Raw genomic sequence first — 14,675 nt, 5'->3', positions numbered from 1 at the left:
GTCTGGAATATAATGGGATATCACTTCTGTGATTAGTTTACTAATAAGCTAACTGTGTGTTATGCAGAAGGGAGATTATTCTTGTGTGGCTGACCTAATTACGTAAGCTTTTAAAAGAAGGTGAAACATCAGAGATGGAAGAACACAAATGAAGATGAGAATTCCATCAATAGTCTATCATAGAAATCAATTAATGAAATTTATTTTGAGTTCATAGATTTTTATTTTATTGCATTTTCTCTTTAAAATTTTAATCTAATTATTATTGTTAATTATTATAGGTACAATTATCTTATTTTATTAATTTCAACTCTCACCTTTCTAATTTTCTCTCTTCTACTTTTTTTGGGTTTAATTTGATTTTCTTTTTCCAGCATCTTAAGGGAATAATTTAAGTCATTGTATTCATAATTCTTTTTTTTCCTAATATAAATACTTAAAGACACATATCTCAAGACTGTTTTAGCTATATTGAACAAATTTTGATCTACTGTGTTTCCATATTTACTCATTAAAATATTTTCTATTTTCCTGAGTATTTTTTTGTCCCAAGTGTTATTTGTAAGTGAATTGTTTAGTTTCTGTACACTTGAATATTTTAATATGCCCCTTTTTGTGAATTACTAATTTAATTATGCTGTATAAATGGACTCATACAATATGTCGTATCTGTGGATGTCTTTTTATATCTGGAATAAAATTTACAAGGTTTTTCTATATTGTAGCATGTATCATTACTTAATTCTTACAATGAATAATATTTCATTGTATGGATATAACACATTTTATTTGCTCATTTATCAGTTGATGGACATTTAGATTATTTCTACTTTTTGTCTATTAATAAACCATGCTGCTGTGAAAAAGTGAAGAGAAGTTATGGTAGACATATGTTTTTATTATTCATAGGTATATACATATGAAAATACCGAGGAGGGGAATTTCTGGATTATATGGTAACTCTATTTTTAACATTTTGAGAAACAGCTGAACTATTTCTGAGTCTATATCATTTTACATTCCTACCACCAATTTCTCAACATCCTGGCCAGCTAGTTTTATGATCTGTCCTTTTGACTTTAGTCATCCTAGTAGGCATTAAATAGTGAATGTACTGTGAATATCCTACTATATCAGTATCAGAGATGATCATGTGCTGTGTGTCATTTAATCTATTAATAGAGTATATTATATCGATAATTTTTACATATAAACCTGCCAATGCATTCTCTGGATGAAGCCCATTTAGCCGTATATACTTATTTTTATATATTGTTGGATTCATTTTTTCTGAGTATTTTTTGAACATTCTTTGTCTATATTCATTAAGAATATTGGTCTATAGATTGCTCTTATAATGTCCTTATACTAGATGGAAAATGGCCACCTGTCTTATTTCTATAGCAAGGAAACATTTTTTCACACTAATTCATGAACTCATTCTGTTCTATCATGATACATGCAGAAATAATGCAAATTTATATTAACATAGGAAAATTAATCATCATTATCATGAGGTGTTTCTTTTCAATGAAAGAGAAGCATGTAATTTCCATGTGCAGATGCACATTTAATGGGATCAGCTGTATGGTGATGGACAGAAACTACATTTTTGGTGGTGAACATGTTGAAAAGTATGCAGAAGTAGATAATATCATGTTGTACACATGGAACTTACATAATGTCGTAAACTGACATTACCTCAATAAAAAACAAATCTAAAAAAAGCACACTTAAGAAGAAAATAACTGTCTTGTTTTATGGTGCTTTTAAAAATGATTTTCCTCCTTCAGTGTTGTTACTTCAAATCTAATAAATTTAAGATGTATATGTAGGGTAGTGTTTATATCTCATATGTGGTTGGCCCATAAATATTATTTAAAATATGCACAGTTTTACATTAGGGTATTATTTCCTGACCTCTCAACTAAAGTTTATAAATAACTGATTCTGACATTCTGTACATTGTAATATAAATGAGCATGGGGTACAATATCAACCTCTTACCATGACTGATCACTAACACTCAAGAATGTTTTATGTTGGAGTGGAAAAGACTTGACTATCATTGAATGGAAAACAGAAACATGATTATACTTAGAAAATAAAGGCAGTAAATGGTTCATTTGCTCTCTTTCCATTTGCAGAATTGTAATAAAAATGCCAACTAGATTGATATTTAGGCAAAAGTACATTGCAATGAAGTTCAGATTATAAGAGGAGCTGCATTAATATACAACATTCTTGTTTGAGCTTGCTTTTCAATTTCAAGAGCACTTGGGTATTTTAATTTCAGTTATAGATACCCATTTAGCAACTCTCTTTTCTATAAAATAAATGTTAACACTTCTAAGTTATTCCATTTTACCATGTTTTCTTAGATTTTAATCTTAATATTAAAAAAAATCACATTTGAAAGAAGTTACAGTCCTGTATATCACACAGAGTACTGAATGCCTTCTAGTTCACACATTATTAGGCTGCTGTAGCAGCAGCTGCATAGGATTTAGCACAACATATGGTGTTGATTCTTTCTCTTTTTTAATGAAAATCTGATGTATAAATCTCTTGCAACAAACTGGTGGTGAAATGTTTAGCAAAGCTATAACACATATTACTTGATATTTAAAAATGCCACCTTTTTTTCTCGTGAGCAAAATGATGAAAGATGTATGAAGGTATGCTAAAAGAGGAGTGGAAATAAAATGGAAGGGAAGAATGAGAAAAAATGTAGAATTACAAGACAATAACTAATACTCCCTAAAATGAGTCTCATAAAATAATGTTATTTTTATTGGTTAAATAATTATTTGAGCGTAATTTTAGAGTTTTTTAAAAAATTTTAAAGTATTAAGGTTGTAGTATGGTGTTTTGTGTGTTTTATTGAGGGAGGGTAGAGAGGTAGTACAGCAGCTAAAGAAAAACTACACTGTTTCAGGATGTGTTAGAATGCTATGTAAGACACTTCAAATAAATGTTCTTAATATGAACAATATCAATTTTTAAAATATAGAAAAATTGTATTAGCAATTAAAATAAAATGAAAAGTGTCATACAGGCTCTAGCTATACATATTCCAAGAAACAAACCTTGATGAAGATTGCCTTTCTGATTCATCAGTTCCTATTTTTCTATGCCCATGGCATTTATTCTTTCTAGAAATTAACTAGTGACTTGATATCATCTCATGTAAGAACTGATTCTGACTAAAATATTTTCCTTATATTCTTGAAGATTCCCTGTTATGGTACCTGTAATCTTTCCACTTAGATGAGGAACTACTTAAAACATCTTCCAATGAAAATATATTTATCAAGAGGAGATTTAAGAAGGGAGAAAACCATCCTTTACCTCTAAAGTGATACAATGCAGGTGTTTTAAGGAAAAATAGATTTTCCTTATACATACATATATGCAGAGAAGCTTGATTCTCAATCTAAGTTTTAATCCTCATTACAACTCAAAACTAATATTTTGTTTATTAAGATGCTATCATAAGCTGTACTAGCAGCCCTTCTCGAAAACAACACTTACATCATCACCAGTGGTGGTATCTTATTTTTTAATGTCACTGGTAGATTACAGACTGGGAATTAGATGTGTTTTTTTTGTTTTGTTTTGTTTTTTTTGCAGTATGCGGGCCTCTCACTGTTGTGGCCTCTCCCGTTGCGGAGCACAGGCTCCGGACGCGCAGGCTCAGCGGCCATGGCTCACGGGTCCAGCCGCTCCGCGGCATGTGGGATCTTCCCGGACCGGGGCACGAACCCGTGTCCCCTGCATCGGCAGGCGGACTCTCAACCACTGCGCCACCAGGGAAGCCCTAGATGTGTTTTTTTTATAACCATTTACTTAGTGCCAAGTATTCATATGTTCATGCAGTCTGAGCTTGAGAATGTTGGGAATGACAGTTTCTATTTTCAGGCTAATCTTTTCTCTCTGTTGACCAAGTAACCTTTCCAGTCTTCACTTCCTCTTTATTCAGAATAAGTCCCCATCCCCCATTCCTGACAAAAGAGAGCCTCGATATTCTGGAATAATCTTCCTCACCCTAATTTAGATGTGTCAAACCATGTCTGAATACTAGAGTGAGTGTGATTCAGCCACAAGCTGGTAACTCCTCTAAGACTAGTGAAGTCAATATTAGACCCCTAAGAAATAAAGCACTTAGGGCTAGCAAAGAAGAGATTTTTAAAAAAGAAAAATACTAATATCTATTGCTGACTAGTGAATTTTTATTCATTTTATTTATAATAAACAACTTAGATCTTATTATGCCAATTGATCTTATTAAGCCAATTAATAATGCTGGTACAATATTTACAGGTGTTTCTAACAGAATTCATTTTATGTATAAATGGCCAGTCACTATTCTTGTTCTCATTATTACTACCATTATGCCCATCCTCACTGAACACAAATAATTTACAGTAATCTGTGATCTCTCTAGAAAAGGAAATGGCATTAAGGGAAATGGCATTAAGGAAATGGCATTAAGGGAAATCACAGATCAGCAGACAGGAAATTAATTAAATATTAAATTAAATCTTGACAGCAAGCTTTCAGAGGCAGCAAAAAATCTCCATTGATGATACAAAGCAAATACACTTAACATCTTTCCTCATCTGTAGTATCTCAATAGATACTCTACAGATCTAATACAGACCTAGATAACAGATCTAATGATCTGTCACATGAAACACCTGCTCCAAAGTTTCTTTTCTCCCAACTCCTAAAAACATGAGTTCTACAACCCAAGCTAGGAGGTAGATTTTTGCCCCTTTTTTCTTCTCTCACATTGCTTAAGAGGCTTTCTACTTCAGTTGTCTGTAACTCCAGAGTAGTTTAAGTTATTCAACTTTTTCTGAATTTCATTTTAGTGCATCTCAAGAGGCTGACATTGATCAGACTCAGAGAATCTATCTTTTAATTCAAAGACTGAGTAAAAATCTGTAAATGCCTGTGCGTGAATGCATAGTTAGGGTCAATATTACTTTTTCAGTACCCATACCTTTACACTGCACCTGACGTGTTGCACTGATAAACACTATCAGGTATTCTAGTTTGCAAAAACTGTAAGGACCACTTCAAGTGCATCTCTGGGAAACTAGCTATTGGAGCTGTCCTCAAATTTATCCTGCTGAGGCTAAAGTTTTCTTATCTATAAAATACTCTTCAGGGACTTACTTGGGGGTCCAGTGGTGAAGACTCCATGCTTCTACTTCAGGGAGCACAGGTTCAATCCTTGGTCAGGGAGAAAAGATCATGCATGCCATGCCATGCAGCCAAAAAAAAAAAAATAATAATAAAATACTATTCATTACTTAATTAAAAAAATAATGGGGGAAGCAGTAAAAGCCCTCAATTCCAGAGGGTGAGAAAGGTTGGGGATAGAGAGCTGTGAAGTTCTTTTAATTAGTCCAGCACAGAAAGACTGATTTACCTAGAAATACCATTTGCTTAGTTTTCATGAAGTGCTTACTTCTGCGTCTATGACCCTTTCTTCCAACCCCAGGCCCTCTTTGCCCCCCTTTGACAGCTGAGTCCTCTTCACTTGGTTCTGGATTCCAAGGCCAGGCCAGTCTAGATGGGATCTCTCTCACCTGAATATGAAAGTGATGACGATTCATATTGGACCTAACTCAGTATACATGAAGACACCGCTGGTAGAATCTATGCTTGGCCATAGTTTGGCACTTCCGGTAGAACAATACTCAGTAGCCATCCAGATTGCACTGGCCATTGTGCAGGATTTTTGTTCCAGAAAGTTGGAAAACTTACAGCAACAGCAGGCTGCTGGCCATCTTCTTCAGATTTACCAGTCAAAGTAACTATGTGCAAATCAACTGGGACAGAGTTGAAAAAAGATATAAAGAGAGCAGGAAGACCTGATTCAGAAATGAGCAAATAAAGCAGCACCTGAAATCAGCAATATAATTGAAGCAGCAACAGAATTTATCAAACAGGACATTGTGATGTTCAGTGGATTTGTGAGAGGCTATTTGCTAGGCCTTGCCTCTTAAGGACATGAGTGTTCTGTCACAGTGGATTCAACCTGAGAGGAGAAGGGGTGGTAACGTGATGATGTCCCTACAGTTCCAGACACCAGATTCTCCAGGGTGTGAAGAACAAAGTAGTTGGGCAAAATGGAACTCACAACTTACTGTTTGTCTTCTGACAAATCCTGCAGCGCAGCCAAAAAATAAATAAAGTGAATCCACTTTAAAAAATATATATGTTTGCAATAAACTAAAAGGATTGTAATGGCCTTTTGTGGAAGGTCTTAGAAATAATAGACTTATTGAGTATATTAAATAGATTCTACTGATATAAAATAATAATAATGGGGGGGAAATCACTGCTGTTCTAGTCTCTGTGACATAATTAATGCAGCTTGTATCTCCCAAATCTTACCATTCTGTTTCTCTTGCAGGACCAGAATACGGTGCTGCCCTTTGCATTCTCTGCTTCCCAGCACAGAAAACACTGGCAAAGAACAGGCAAGGAAGCTGGACATTTAAGCCACTCTAAACTACAGATTATTCTTGAAGGAGAATCTTTTAAGGAACTGAGTTTTTGGTTTTACATGTATAGTAATGAATATATACAACTGAATTTTACAGTTATTTTTAAACAGTTGTATAAATGTTTTCTTAACTGAGAGATGACTGATTTTACTTTTCCTGTTTTCACTTGTATTCATTATGACGTTTTTAAAATTATAAGCCTTGAATCAATATACTTATGTGAGTGTTCATAAGAGTAATCATTTCTAAGCTTGTTTGTCTCATACCATAATATATACACATATTTCAAGATATTGAATTTATAGAAAATATATAGAAAAATCTATGAAAGTGAATATTTAGAGAAAAAATCACTACTGATCACACCTCGTCAAATTATAAGATATGACAATTTCCCCTAACTATTGTCAATACAAATGCTATTAATGCATTTGTATATGCAATGAAACTTTTGAAAATTCATGTAGGAAAATTATATCAGACAGCTCACAGATTAGATTGTACAAATATTGAGTACATTAATGATTATTCATTAAAAACAATCCTAGGTAAAAACATTAATAAGATGTCGGTATTAAGCCAATCCTTTGAAGTAAAAAGTAATGGCATATAGGGTGTTAATAGATATTAGAGACATAAATTAAAGTGATTGGGCTAACTAAGGCTATAATGCCACACTAGCAATTCAGATTATTATGAGTGTTTTGTAGTGTCAGCCTGGGAATGCTCAAGGAAGTATATTCCAAACTTCCTTAATGATAAATGTTACCAGACGAGATAGCTAAACGTAATGATTATCAGACCTCTGCCCCAAGAGATTCTCATTCAGTAGATTGTATTGTGACATTGTTATCTATAGTGTACCTGTAGTCCTCCTGGGGACTCTTCAGGCAAGCTTGAAAATCACCAAGGCTAAGAGGTCTGTGACCTTGGCGCACTCTGAGCCTTTTAATCTTCCTCATTTGTACTTAAAGTTTGTGAAATAGGTTATAATTGTCAGATTATATAAACTATTTGTTTTATTTTACAGCATTTGCTCACCTGGTCTTATTTGTGACTAACAACTCTGTGAACTACTTGATATATATTTCATATATTCTTTACTTGGATTTAAGGATGCACATGCGTTCTCAAACTTAATGTGCATGAGGATCACTTGGACAAATCATTAAAATGCAAATGCATGCTCTGCCACCTAGATTTTGATTCATTTTGTCTCTGATGGGACCTAGGAATTCACATTTGAAATAAGCACTCCTGCTGATTCTGATGAAAGTGCTGTACAGATTATATATTCAGAAATCCCACTGTAGAGGACTGATGAATTAAAATCACAGTAACTGTTGGAAATCCACCTAAATCTAAACAAACCCTGTGGAAATACCTCTGTGTTTGGAGCTTCCTACCAGCTGCCAATGTATTACCTGAATTTTACTATAAATGGTGCACTTGAATGTCATAAGACATTATCTTTATTCATTGGAATTATTTTGAGATTCATTCTATTTAAAAGACACTACAAGGAGGGCTTCCCTGGTGGCGCAGTGGTTGAGAGTCCGCTTGCCAATGCAGGGAACACGAGCTCGTGCCCTGGTCCGGAAAGATCCCACATGCCGCGGAGCGGCTGGGCCCGTGAGCCATGGCCGCTGAGCCTGTGCGTCCGGAGCCTGTGACCCGCAACGGGAGAGGCCACAACAGTGAGAGGCCTGCGTACCACAAAAAAAAAAAAAAAAAAAAAAAACACTACAAAGACAGAACTTCTAGGTGATTTAATTAAGACAAAACTCCTATTATTTGCTATTTAGGTAAACTATTTTATTTTTAATGTCCAAGCAAAATAATTGTTTGCAATTATACTCTTTACCAATGTATCAAAAACTCCACAAAGAAACTGGTATTATATTTTCCTACAGGAAATCTTGCAATTTTGCAGTTCACATTTTTAGTTAGGTAAAACACAACTTTCATTACTATGCACAGTGAGAATTTAAATGTTTCTGATCCTTTCTGCAATAAAATGTTATGTACATGCTTTAAGACAGTTGAATTACTATGCTTCTCACTAATGATGGAGTAAAATTTTACGTGAATGTGTTATAATATTTCTGAATCTCATTAAATATTACATTCATAGAATTTTATTTTAGAACAATAGCTATCATCTCTTAATTGTTATGATCCTGAAACACACCAAATGCATTTCACTTGGTCAAATTTGCATTGTAACTTATTTTAAATGTTTAATCTTAGACATCTGAGTTATTAGAAGGGTTGATTCAAAAATCGAATGTGTCTGGCTTGCAGAAGAATGAAACTGTCAATCCTATAATGATTAAAATAATGGATTAACAAATGTGCTAACCATATAAACAGTGGCTTTTTATATTGGTGTATCAGTGTTTTAAATTAGGTAAAATTTGTCAAAAGTCAGTGAAGTAAGGAGTGAAGGAGATAAAAGGGTAAATGGTTTTAGTAAAACAAAAAAGAAGTAGATTAGCAGTCATCATTTAAGATATGGCAAAATTATGCTTGATGGCAATGTAAAAAAAATTGCTAGAAAATGGAAAATTGTTTGTAAAGATTCGTAGTGGATTCAGGATGCCTTCACCTACATACCTACTCACTTTTTAACCAACCTCTATGTGTGCTTTGCACCTAACACTCAAATGACTTCGCTTTGCTAAGATCTGATATCTAATTTTATTTGATCTAGCAACAACATTCAATACAGTTGAACTCTTTTTCCTTTTTAAAATACTCACATTTCTTGACTGGCCTCCAAGTTTGTACATTTTTTTCACAGTCCTCCTACATCCTTGTCTGCTCCATCACTATCTTCTATGAAAATACGGCCACCTTTCCAATGATCCCAAATACTGAATTTGGGGGTCTTCAGTGTATAGGTGGTATAGTTTACTTAGTTCTTGGAAAAAAGTGTGAAATGAGAACAGGAGAGCCCAAATCTATATCCAGAGCAAATTTAATATTCAGAATTGCTTAGAATGGAAGATTCTATCTTTCTCTACTATAATGTTGGCTGCTTGAATCAGTAAGAATAGCCATCGATCTCCAAGGCTTCCTCTTTCCCATGGTAGGGAGAATAATCATGATTTACTCTTTCTGTAGTCTCCAACCCAGCCCTTACTAAAGTGTTCTAAATAATCCATATGTATTTTCCCTAGAACTCCTTAGCCCTAAGCTTCTTGCATTATTCTTTTCAGGCCATTGACCTCATGGCAGAGTTCTCTACCACAGCACAGAATTTAGAGTATTTCCACACATCAGACATACATATTGGATATCTAAGTGTATTGCTTGTATCTTTGCCTATTAGGAGTATTTCCCATCACCAAAACCCTGGTCATCCCAGGGAGAGAGGGGGCACTGCAATGAGATAGTAGTTAATTTTCCATAGTGGCGCTAGACCATGCCAAATTTTCAACCAGGCCTTTGTCTTTTCCACCTCTATCTATACAACTTCTGGTTGTAGAGAATCCCTTAAAACTCTGCCTAGCATCCTTACCTACCTCAGATATATTTATTACCATCAGATCTGCTGGATTGTATACCTAAGTGGTAGGCTGCAATATCATGTAGCACCCTCTCTATGTTTCACTCAAATCAAGTTATCTTCTAAAATACCACATAAAAACACCAGAACAGTAACCACAAGCCCTCTAAAATTCAAGTGGTCCACTAAAAACCACACCTCATTTTTTATAGGCTGGAAGTTCAAAGTATAACAAGTATCATAAATTAGGAGAATTTCCTCTAATGTCACAGAGCACTAGACTCACAAAAACGTCACAAATAACTGCAGATGGATGAATCTTTGAAATTTTATCTCTCACCCTATGGTTTGCCTGTGTCTTAGTAGATAAGACTACATGCTACTTACTGCTTCCCTGGTCTAATGAGTATATCCCTAATATAGTGAATCAGCATGTGGTTTTCTGGAACATCAAAATGGTCTAGGTCCTAGTGAACTACAGAGCAAGAGACTTAACAGGGTCTGGTGAAAGTTAAAGGTTTGAAAACTGAGTGGAAGAAGTAGGAAAATTCTTATCAACAGTCTTATGCCTCAAGAGATGAAATTCTCATCACTCCATCAGACAAATGAGTGAGAATAAAAATGTTGTCCAAAGGTGACTGAAATCTAGAATGAATGGTAAAGGAAGTATAAGATAAATATCAACTTTGATTCTAGGATCACCTGTAACATCAAGGAATATATTGAAGGATATTCACATTGACCTCTACTCCGAGGGATTGTAGTTGCTCCTTCTCCCTTGAGATAGAATTCAGGGCTTCTTTTACTAATAACAGATTTGTATATCATAAGAGTGTATGCTATTTAATTGGCATGAAGGGTAAACTGTTACAGACCGAGTCAATACACCACTCATAGTTACTTGGGTCTCATTCATTTCCCTCACTTCCAGAGTGAAGGCAATGATTTAAAAATCCTGGCTCCAGTGACTGCCTCTCATCTCTGAACACCGTTAGTTGTCCCAGGGTGCCAAAGGGCCAGGGATGGATATTAGACATGACCACCTGTGTGCCCTCCAAGGCATGAGCTACAGCAGCTCCAGCATCCAGTCCACCTGAGCTGGACTCATGTCCAACTGAAAATTCCTGCCTTCCTAGTGGCCCAGTTTAGGTGAATTAATGCCTCACAAAGATTTTTGATTACAAGAGACAGGAGGTGGAAAGCAACTAACAGAAATGTCTTTCCTTTCTTCCTTCAAGGAACTGCTCTGTGTGGTGCTGTGTAATCTCATGGAGATGTTCCATAACTGAGCAATCGTACTTGTTTTTTTGAAACTATGTTCAGTTTGATAAAACATGACATTTTATTTCCTATGCCTCTTTTTCTACACTTTTGCTTTCAGTTGATTACCACTCCTCCAACAATAATTGAATATGTAAGATTTTCCTCATGTTCTGATTTCTAGGAAACCAAGGCTAAGACATGATGCTTATCAGACAGGTAGGTAAGATAAAATTGAGGGCAAAGTAGAAACTATTTAAGCATTTTATAATCCTATGATTATCTGAGGCACAGAATTTGTGCCTTTAGTTACACTTGCATTCCAAGCCCCACAATATTATTGAGACGATAGGCCATACCTAAAACAGCAGAACTATGAGTCTTTACTACAGGAAAGACTTTTACAATTATGTTTTCCAAAAACAGTTTTTCTAGTGTGAACAGATGCAACAAATTAATTTTTCTTCTTGTAAATCTATAAAAATATTGCAAATAACCTGTCAGTTATGACCTTTAGAATGATATTGACCTTTTAATCTCATAATGGTGAAAAAGTGATAAAGTATAGCTGCACATAAATTGTATTTCAACCCTACCCACCCGTGAGAATTGATAAAACAATAAGCAGAAAAATACAGAGTTGTTCAGTACAATCACATACCAGGAGTAATGGACACTGAGAGTGTTTAATGGACAATTAATTATTTTTCACATCCAGAAAAGAAACATGTGTGTGAGAATCTTGCTGCTCTCATCTGTATATAAACTAGGTTTTTACACAATGTTCGGCAACATGCAGACCTAAGTTCAAGAGGCCTGTACTACTGTTAGAATGAATGTGAAGAAGACAGTGTTATAATGAAAAATATATGAAACAGTGAAAAGTTCATGCCTACTTAAAGGCAACCTTATATTACATTGAAGTTTATGTACCAGTACTAATGAAAAGGGGCAATAAAAGAGGTTCTTTTATGCTAAATTAAAGAATAGATGTATATCAGAGACTCTTTCTTGTTAAAGCTTTAGCAGAGGATCACCAAAATGATCTCTCTTTCAAGAGAATACCTGCATTACACATAGTCAGCAACTGGATACCTGTATATCTATGCTAAAACTCCAGACATGTTTCCCTCAAGTTCTCTGACAAGGATAGAGGCTCCAAAGCCACCTGTTTGAGCTACTAAACCTCCTTTATGTCGCACCAGGTTCAAGGCTCTTGATCAAGTAGCCAGTTACTTCTGGAAGGTAAAGGAATTGTGCAACGATGTAAAGGGTGCTTATACCTTTCTGCTCCCAGCCTCTTAAACTTCAGAATTTTTTTTTTTTTTTTTGCCACACCTCGTAGCATATGGGATCTTCCGCAACCAGGAATCAAACTCGTGCCCCCCGTAGTAGAAGTGTGGAGTCTCAACCACTAGACAACCAGGGAAGTCCCCAATTTCAGAATTAAAGCCTTGTTCCAACCCACAGTCCTGTCTCTAGCATAGTTGACTCAATTCATAGATATTTTAACCAGTGAGTCAGGGAATTTTTAAGAAATAGCCTTATAGACTTTGGGGTAAAAGACCTGGAATCAATGAGATATGTGGTGTTAAGTCTTTTCTGGATGGAAAGGTAGGTAGGGGCAACTCAGTTTGAACTCTTGGCCATGTTAGAGTGTGATACGGAAATAGATGAGTCAGACAACATTCAGGGGTTACCAACTAGTAAGGAGCCCTGTAATATAAATAAAATAATCTAATGTGATATCAGTGAACTGCTTTACTCTTATAAAAATGACAAACTGTAACTTAGGCCCACTCTAACCTAAACAGAGCACATCATTAAAGACAATTAATGTTCTTTGCTAACTCCTATTTCTTCTGTTGGCCTTTCACATTTCCCAGTCTCAATCTGCATAGTCATGCAGAGCCTGATTCCTACACCAGCCACTAACAGAAAACAGGAGCCAATGGGCACAGTCATTTTTAATTCCCAAACATGTTTAACAAGAATGAATGGTATATTTAATTATTTACATTTATACCATTACTATGTTTTTTGAGAAAAATGTATCAAATAAAATGCAAAGAAAAATTAAGAGAATATGGAAACTGCAGTCAAGTTTAAAACATTTTCCTACTGAGGTAAGTCCAATTACAATTACAAAAGAAAAGAAAAATGGCAAAAGCAAAGTTTCAAACTTACCAGTAGAATAAAATTTGGAACCTTGCCTATGTACGTTACCTCTAACTTTAATGAGTATGGGTGTTTTCTGACTCATGCGTTCCATGTATTAATAATGGATAAATGCAAAATTATAAGCAGTACCAAATAAGCAAAAATGCTAGGATACACTTAAATCTCTTAAGTATTTATAAAGGAATTGTTATAGTAATTTCATTAATTGAAAGTCAATTTATCCATACTCCCACCAAATGAATTTTCAACACTATCAAAAGACTATGAGTTTGAATTAGGATTTTTAAACTATTGTGCTATGACAAAGTTAACTCATAGTATGTAATCCAGGAAGCTCATTGTTTCTATGAAATATTTCTTGCCTACAGCTCCCACATTATAATGAGAACTACAATTGCAATATTCCTCTTACTTATCCCTTTTCATCTATACATGCTTATTTTTTCCCTACGAAAGTGATGACTTCTTCTGCTGGCCTAATCTTTTAGTTTGTTTAATTTGATATGAATGTATCTTTCCTTATTAGATTGCTCTAAAAGACGATATTTTATGTTACATTTCCAAATTGTGTGTGTGTGTGTGTGTGTGTGTGTGTGTGTGTGTGTGTCTGTGTATGTCCTCAATTATCCACATAATTTCTAAGGCCAGCAAACAAACCCTTGAGTCATCATCTGATCCAAATTCTAGAAACACCTCATTGTCATTTGATGGATCATAATATTTTATACCAATGACTATAGGTTGTTTTGTTGTATATGTTTTATTTGTTATATACATCATGTGAAGTATGATAATGATTATAAGAAGGCATGATAATTTTTTTATTAAATGGACTTTTCCAAATGTCATCATTAATAAATCAATCTATAGATTTAACACAATCTAAATTAATACTGCAGAAAAATATTTATTATTTTTGTAGCAATTGACAAGTGATTTTAAATATTTTATGAAAATGGACCGGAAAAAAAAAAGAGGACCCGGAAAAGCCCAAATGACTTTCAAAGAGAAAAAAAAAGTTGGAACACATGTACTACCTGATTCTGAGATTTACTCTAAACATACTTTATCACATTGGTATGGTATTGGTGTAATTATAGAAATATAGATTAATGTAACAGAATTTCAAGAAATAGATACACTCATACATGGTTAATTAATTTTCAACAAAAATGCCAGTGGAGAAAGGGATGCTTTTA

The 14,675-nt window shown here is 34.6% G+C and overlaps 1 pseudogene; it reads left to right on the top strand.

The window, feature by feature from the left end:
* The first annotated feature begins 5,584 nt into the window (after nucleotides 1-5,584).
* Nucleotides 5,585-6,020, top strand: LOC109549715 (FUN14 domain-containing protein 1 pseudogene; annotated as a pseudogene).
* Nucleotides 6,021-14,675: the final 8,655 nt, after the last annotated feature.

This window comes from Tursiops truncatus, chromosome 11 (genome assembly GCF_011762595.2).
Source record: "Tursiops truncatus isolate mTurTru1 chromosome 11, mTurTru1.mat.Y, whole genome shotgun sequence".
NCBI lineage: Eukaryota > Metazoa > Chordata > Mammalia > Artiodactyla > Delphinidae > Tursiops > Tursiops truncatus.
Note: the sequence above shows the minus strand (reverse complement) of the source record. Positions and strands in the feature narration are given on the sequence as shown.